This window comes from Mustelus asterias, unplaced genomic scaffold (assembly GCF_964213995.1).
Source record: "Mustelus asterias unplaced genomic scaffold, sMusAst1.hap1.1 HAP1_SCAFFOLD_124, whole genome shotgun sequence".
Lineage (NCBI taxonomy): Eukaryota > Metazoa > Chordata > Chondrichthyes > Carcharhiniformes > Triakidae > Mustelus > Mustelus asterias.
In genome coordinates this window covers 1,063,941-1,071,913 of record NW_027590162.1, presented here as the reverse complement: position 1 = coordinate 1,071,913, position 7,973 = coordinate 1,063,941, and the positions used below count along the sequence as shown (strand labels likewise).

Here is a 7,973-nt window from a genome sequence, read left to right as displayed (position 1 = left end):
AAAGCAGCTATTTTTTGTCGAGGTGCAGACGAGAGCAGGACGCGGCACCGATACAGTCATCGATGCAGCAGAAAAAGAGATGATTGTTGGGGGCGGAGGGGGTGGGGTGGGGTGGGGGGGCGGTTGGGGGTGGGGGTGGTGGGGGGGGGGGGGTGGGGGGGCGGTTGGGGGGGAGGCGAACGAACAGGACTGAATAAGGAATTTTCCACAAATTCCACAAACGGGCAGCTCTGCCTGACCGTAGACTAGCGGGTAAAGCGATTAATTTCGCGACAGTACATGCTGGTATCTAACGATTGCAGGTTCGAATCCGGTCTCTTTATACAGAAATCTGGTGGAACCTCCTGAAAACCGAGCTCTCGCCCGTTCACTGAAATCCACCGTTAGTTCCAAACAGAATTACTTTCCTTGTAACTTTGTTCATTTGATTCTCACTTATCTTAGTATTGTTAGATCAGAACTATTCCACAATGTGTGTTTGATCTGGATAAATTGGTAATGTTCCAAACGAGAACAAAATGCTTTGTATCGATCGGCTAATTGAAATTCTGTGGCGGGAATTCTAATCTCCTCAGGAAGAGGTTTAATGCTGAGCTGAATGAACTGCTTCCGGATGTCAGAAGGACGTATTTTACACAGAGGGTGGTGGGGCCTGGAATGAGCTGCCAGGCAAGGTGGTGGAGGCGGACACACTGGGAATGTTTAAGACTTATCTAGATAGCCACATGAACGGAGTGGGAATGGAGGGATACAAAAGAATGGGCTAGTTTGGAACAGGGAGCGGCGCGGGCTTGGAGGGCCGAAGGGCCTGTTCCTGTGCTGTATTGTTCTTTGCTCTTTGTTCTTTGTTTTTGTTTACAGGGATGAAAGGTGATGTCACTGGGCTGGTAATCCAGATGCCCGCGCTAATCTTTGGGGACACGGAGTAAATCCCACCATGGCAGCTGGTGAAATTCAAATTCACTGATTTAACACATAGGCACATGGATAGAAAACAGAAACAGGAGTAGGCCATTCGGCCCAAACAAAGCTGGAATTGAAAGCAAGCCTCAGAAATGGCGGCCTTGAAATTTCCGTCGATTGTTTTCCCACAGTAAACATCTTCACGGAACAACAGAGAACATTTCACACAAAAGGAAAACTTCTGCTCAAAACGGAACATATTTACAAACCGGGAACACATTTAAAGAACAGGGAAGAATTTGTCAGAACCACAGTGAAGATCTGTCAACGACAGAGTCATAGTTCCAAACAGAGAGAACAGTTTCCCAGCAGAGAGCACAGTTACACAACAGGAAATACATTTCAAAACAGGGCCTATCTTTGTGGAACAGAAAGTCCCTTTTCATACATAATCAGCTTTTCCATCTCAGTATCTTGCTGCTTTGCTTGAAGCTTTTCTGTCTCTCATTGTGTGTGTGCCCGAATAGTCTTTTACTGCTGTTCCGTCTGTCTGTTACATTCGGGGTGATGTTATGTGTTATTATCCAGCCATTGTGTCCTTTCCAACACGTGGGCCTTGTTTGAAACAAAAAGAGACAGTGAATAGTTTCCTGGCTCGCGGGTAGCAGTAATAAGCAGGGAGGGATCAACTTTCGAAGCAGAGTGGCGCAGCGGGAGCGTGCTGGGCCCATAACCCAGAGGTCGATGGATCAAAACCATCTTCTGCTATCATGTACTCACTCCATCGAATAGAAGCATTCTGCTGCTGCCCCAAGGCAAATCTGGGTTTTCTCCGCAGTCCATTTGCTTCATCTTCTTGATTTTCACCAATGAGTCGTCCAGCGCATTTGTCCCAGTTTAGCTCAGTTGCGGGATCAATTCCTGTATCAGTTGAGATTGTTCATGAAGGCCCCGCCTTCTCAGCCTTGCTCCTCATCTGAGGTGTGAATCACAGCCAGTCAGCTCTCCCCATTGATGGCTCCCAGAAACAAGTGGGACTGTCGACCTTGCTTCAATTTTACAAACAATGGACGAATCATATTCCTGACACATTGTTCAAATATAAAAGTGTGCAAAAAAATAAACTGAGCATGCGAACGGGATCATCCCTAAAATTTCATTTCTATCACAGTTTTTGGAATTTGCCATTTCAGGAACAATTGCAAACAACCAAAATCCAAAGACCTGCGTCGAAAAGCTCTGTGATTTGAACACGCAGCCCGCTATTCTGACGTCAAACGCTCTTCCGCTGCGCCACAAACTCACAGCGCTAATAGCGTTTTACATCAGGTTCATGTTCAGAGAATTCAAAACCATATCGGGACCAGAGAGGTGAACTGTCTCTCTCTTTACTTTCTCTGGATTTACATCAAATGGAAACGTAACAGCGAATCAAGATTAACGAGAAAGCGGAAAGGGAACGTTATCCTGCGGGAGAAATGTGTTCTTTGTTACGGATGTTAAAACACAAGAGGTGGTTTGGGGAACAATCACGGTATGACGACGTGGCCGAGTGGTTAAGGCGATGGACTGCTAATCCGTTGTACTGTGTTCGCGTCCCATCCTCTTCGGTGGTGTATATGTTTTGTCTCTTTATTGCCGGTGAACTGATGATTCGTTCAGTATTTTGAGGTTCACGGAACCAAGATGAAGTTTGGGGACACAGGCTTGACGGGTGAATGGTCCAGAATAATTCCACATTCCCATTTTTCTCATCCGATGAGAAACTCGATTCACATCAGGACGCCAGTTTTGGACAGGAGTTTGCCACCAGATTAACATGTGGTTTCAGAAGATCGAAAGCAGACGCCAGCTTCATTTGCGGCCCGAATGGCAGATTTTGTCTTTCCAGAATAGGCAGCTCAGCCATGAAAATTAGCACCGTATTAGCAGGATTGGCTATGCTAAATAGTCCCTCAGTGTCAGGGGGAGTAGCACGGTAAATATGTGGGGTTACGAGGATACAGGCTGGGTGGGATTGTTGTCGGTGCAGGCCCGACGGACCAAGTGTTTTCCTTCTGCCCTATAGGCATTCTCATGAAGTTCCAGTCGGCAGTTTCACTTCTCTGAGAGCATTGATACACCAGTTCCTGATTTCTTCAAACTTTACCTAAAAAGCCGACTTCGATGAGATTCTGACCCACAACTTTGAATGTCTCACCAGACAACATTCTCTCTTCCACATTCTTCCATCGGGAAAAAAGATACATCAGTCTAGGATCACCTACCAATCGACTCAAGAACAGCTTCTGCCCTGCTGCCATCAGACCTCTGAATGGACCTCCCTTGCATTACGTTAATCTTTCTCGACACCCTTGCTATGATTGTAACACTACATTCTAGAACATAGAACAGTACAGCACAGAACAGGCCCTTCGGCCCACGATGTTGTGCCGAGCTTTCTCTGAAACCAAGATCAAGCTATCCCACTCCCTATCATCCTGGTGTGCTCCATGTGCCTATCCAATAACCGCTTAAATGTTCCTAAAGTCTGACTCCACTATCACTGCAGGCAGTCCATTCCACACCCCAACCACTCTCTGCGTAAAGAACCTACCTCTGATATCCTTCCTGTATCTCCCACCACGAACCCTATAGTTATGCCACCTTGTAACAGCTCCATCCACCCGAGGAAGTAGTCTTTGAACGTTCACTCTATCTATCCCCTTCATCATTTTATAAACCTCTATTAAGTCTCCCCTCAGCGTCCTCCGCTCCAGAGAGAACAGCCCTAGCTCCCTCAACCTTTCCTCATAAGACCTACCCTCCAAACCAGGCAGCATCCTGGTAAATCTCCTCCGCACTCTTTCCAACGCTTCCACATCCTTCTTATAGTGAGGTGACCAGAACTGCACACAATATTCCAAATGTGGTCTCACCAAGGTCCTGTACAGTTGCAGCATAACCCCACGGCTCTTAAACTCCAACCCCCTGTTAATAAAAGCTCACACAATATAGGACTTCTTCACAGCTCTATCCACTTCAGTGGCAACCTTTAGAGATCTGTGGATATGGACCCCAAGATCTCTCTGTTCCTCCACAGTCTTCAGAACCCGACTTTTGACCCTGTAATCCACATTTAAATTAGTCCTACCAAAATGAATCACCTCACATTTATCAGGGTTAAACTCCATTTGCCATTTTTCAGCCCAGCTTTGCATCCTATCTATGTCTCTTTGCAGCCTACAACAGCCCTCCACCTCATCCACTACTCCACCAATCTTGGTGTCATCAGCAAATTTACTGATCCACCCTTCAGCCCCCTCCTCTAAGTCATTAATAAAAATGACAAAGAGCAGAGGAACAAGCACTGATCTCTGTGGCACTCCGCTAGCAACCTGCCTCCAATCCGAAAATTTTCCATCCACCACCACCCTCTGTCTTCGATCAGACAGCCAGTTACCTATCCAATCGGCCAACTTTCCCTCTATCCCACACCTCCTCACTTTCATCATAAGCCGACCATGGGGGACCTTATCAAACGCCTTACTAAAATCCATGTATATGACATCAACTGCCCTACCTTCATCGACACACTTAGTTACCTCCTCAAAAAATTCTATCAAATTTGTGAGGCATGACTTGCCCTTCACGAATCCATGCTGACTATCCTGGATTAATCCGCATCTTTCAAAATGGTCGTAAATCACATCCCTAAGGACCTTTTCCATCAATTTACCAACCACCGAAGTAAGACTAACCGGTCTATAATTACCAGGGTCATTTCTATTCCCTTTCTTAAACAGAGGAACAACATTCGCCATTCTCCAGTCCCCTGGCACTATCCTCGTGGACAGCGAGGACCCAAAGATCAAAGCCAAAGGCTCTGCAATCTCATCCCGTGCCTCCCAAAGAATCCTAGGATACATTTCATCAGGCCCAGGGGACTTATCGACCTTCAGTTTATTCAAAACTGCCAGGACATCCTCCCTCCGAACATCTATTTCCTCCAGCCTATTAGCCTGTAACACCTTCTATTCCTCAAAAACATGGCCCCTCTCCTTGGTGAATACTGAAGAAAAGTATTCATTCATCACCTCGCCTATCTCTACTGACTCCCTACACAAGCTCCCACTACTGTCCTTGACCGGCCCTAACCTCACCCTGGTCATTCTTTTATTCCTCACATAAGAGTAAAAAGCCTTGGGGATTTCCTTGATCCGACCCGCCAAGGACTTCTCATGTCCCCTCCTAGCTCTCCTAAGCCCCTTTTTCAGCTCATTCCTTGCTAACTTGTAACCCTCAATCGAGCCATCTGAACCTTGTTTCCTCATCCCTCAATAAGCTTCCCTCTTCCTTTTCACAAGACATTCCACCTCTTTCAGGAACCATGGTTCCCTCACTCGGCCATTTCCTCCCTGCCTGACAGGGACATACCTATCAAGGACACCCAGTCTTTGTTCCTTGAAAAAGTTCCACTTTTCATTAGTTCCTTTCCTTGACAGTTTCTGTTCCCAACTTATGCCCCCTAATTCTTTCCTAATCATATCATAATTACCTCTCCCCCAATTGTAAACCTTGCCCTGCCGTACGGCCCTACCCTCTCCATTGCAATAACAAAAGATACCAAATTGTGGTCACGATCTCCAAAGTGCTCTCCCACAACCAAATCTAACACTTGGCCCGGTTCATTTCCCAGTACCAAATCCAATGTGGCCTCACCTCTTGTCGGCCTATCCACATATTGTGTCAGGAAACCCTCCTGCACACACTGCACAAAAACTGCCCCATCCGAACTATTTGACCTACAAAGGTTCCAATCAATATTTGGAAAGTTAAAGTCCCCCATGACAACTACCCTGTGACCCCCACACATATCCATAATCTGCTTAGCAATTTCTTCCTCCACATCTCTATTACTATTTGGAGGCCTATAGTATACTCCTAACAACGTGACCGCTCCTTTCCTATTTCTAACCTCAGCCCATATTACCTCAGTGTGCAGATCCCCCTCGAAGTGCCTTTCCGCAGCTGTTTAACTGTCCTTAATTAACAATGCTACTCCTCCACCTCTTTTACCAGCTTCCCTACACTTACTGAAACATCTATACCCCGGAACGTCCAACAACCATTTCTGTCCTTGTTCTACCCACGTCTCCGTAATGGCCACAACATCGTAGTCCCAAGTGCCAATCCACGCCCCAAGTTCATCTACCTTGTTCAGGATGCCCCTTGCATTGAAGTAGACACACTTCAACCCACCTTCCTGTCTACCGGTACCCACCCTTGACCCTGGTACCTTCCCCAATACCTCACCACCCTCACTGACTTCCAGACTACAACTCCTTTTCCCACTCCCCTGACAAATTATTTTAAACCCCCCTGAAGAGGTATCAAATTTCCCTCCCAGGATATTGGTGCCCCTCTGGTTCAGGTGCACCCCGTCCTGTTTGTACAGGTCCCACCTTCCCCAGAATGTGTTCCAATTATCCACGTATCTGAAACCCTCCCTCCTACACCATCCCTGCAACCACATGTTTAACTGCACTCTCTCCCTGTTCCTCAACTCGCTATCACGTGGCACCGGCAACGTACCAGCGATGACCACATGTTTTGTCTTGGCTCTCAGCTTCCAGCCCAGCTCCAGAAATTCCTGCTTTAAATCCCCGTCCCTTCTCTTACCTATGTCATTGGTACCAATGTGTACCACGACTTGTGACTGTTTCCCCTCCCCCTTCAGAATCCAGAAAACACGGTCCGAGGCGTCACGGACCTTGGCATCCGGTAGGCAACATACCATCCGTGAGTCTCTTTTCCTGCCACAGAGCCTCCTATCTATCCCTCTAACTAACGAGTCCCCAATAACTATTGCCCTCCCGCTCTGCCCCTTACCCTCCCGAGCAACAGAGATGGAGACAGTGCTGGAGATCCTCTCACTGCGGCTCACCACTGGTATGTCATGCCCCTCAACCGTATCCAAAGCGGAATACTTGTTGCTAAGGGGAACGACCACAGGGGATCCCTGCATGGACTGCTTCCTCCCAGCCCCTCTCACCGTCACCCATCTGTTTTCATTCCTCGGAGTAACTGTATTACTTAAGCTTCTGTCTATGGCCACCTCTGCGTCTCTAATGATCCTAAGTTCATCCAACTCCAGCTCCAGTTCCCTAACACGGTTTTGGAGGAGCTGCAGATGGGTGCACTTCACACAGATGTAATCAGCAGGGACACTGACGTCGTCCCTCACCTCAAACATAGTGCAAGAGGAACATAGCACTGCCTGCACACCCATCCCCTTGCCAGTACCAGGTAGAAAGTGCAAAAATGAATTTAAACTCACTCCTGCTCGCCCATTCTGCCTAAGCACTGTGAGCCAAAGCCTTATAGCTCACGCTCTGCTTCCCACGCACTCCCCTGCCCGCTCCCGACGCTGCCCGCTGTATACTGCAGCCTACCTTTTATACTTGGCGCACTTAAAAAACCCTTCCCAGACTCCTTAGCAGCCCACTTCCGGTTTTCACTTTAAACTTAAGAAAAATACTACTGCAAAAGTAAAGGCCAAAAAAAACACACACTAGCTGACTAATTAAATAAATAAATAATTCAATCAATCTCTCACCAGCACTCCTGCCTCCAATCATTCCCTCTCAGCTTGCTCCAGTGGAACAATGAGCAAGTCTCTTCTTTCCTTCTGCAGTCTCTTCTTTCCTTCTCCATGAACGGTATGCTTTGTCTCTACAGTGCACAAGAAAAAATACTTTTTCACTGTATACTAATACATGTGACAATAACAAATCAAATTAAATTAAATAAAACAATGATGAGAAATCCTACATGCCATTCTTTGCACCACAGATCCGCAGCTGCAGCGCTCGTACTGCAACAAAGAGCGCTCAGAGTAGAAAGTTCATCTTGCTGAAATAATAGGCCAATTGGTTCCAGTTCAACATTTAAGCAAACGAGCAAATAAACATGACATGTCGTGACAGGGAAAGGATATCGTGGGTAAAAAATGCAAGAATCAAAGTGCATCAGACATGACTGCCGTCAAACTGAACAGGACCAGATATTGGGCGGCACGGTAGCACAGT

The 7,973-nt window shown here is 46.9% G+C and overlaps 1 non-coding gene across 1 annotated transcript; it reads left to right on the top strand.

The window, feature by feature from the left end:
• Positions 1 to 1,599: 1,599 nt before the first annotated feature.
• Positions 1,600 to 1,671, top strand: trnam-cau (transfer RNA methionine (anticodon CAU)). Its single transcript has one exon. It is a non-coding gene; the product is annotated as a tRNA-Met (tRNA).
• The last annotated feature ends 6,302 nt before the right edge of the window (positions 1,672 to 7,973 follow it).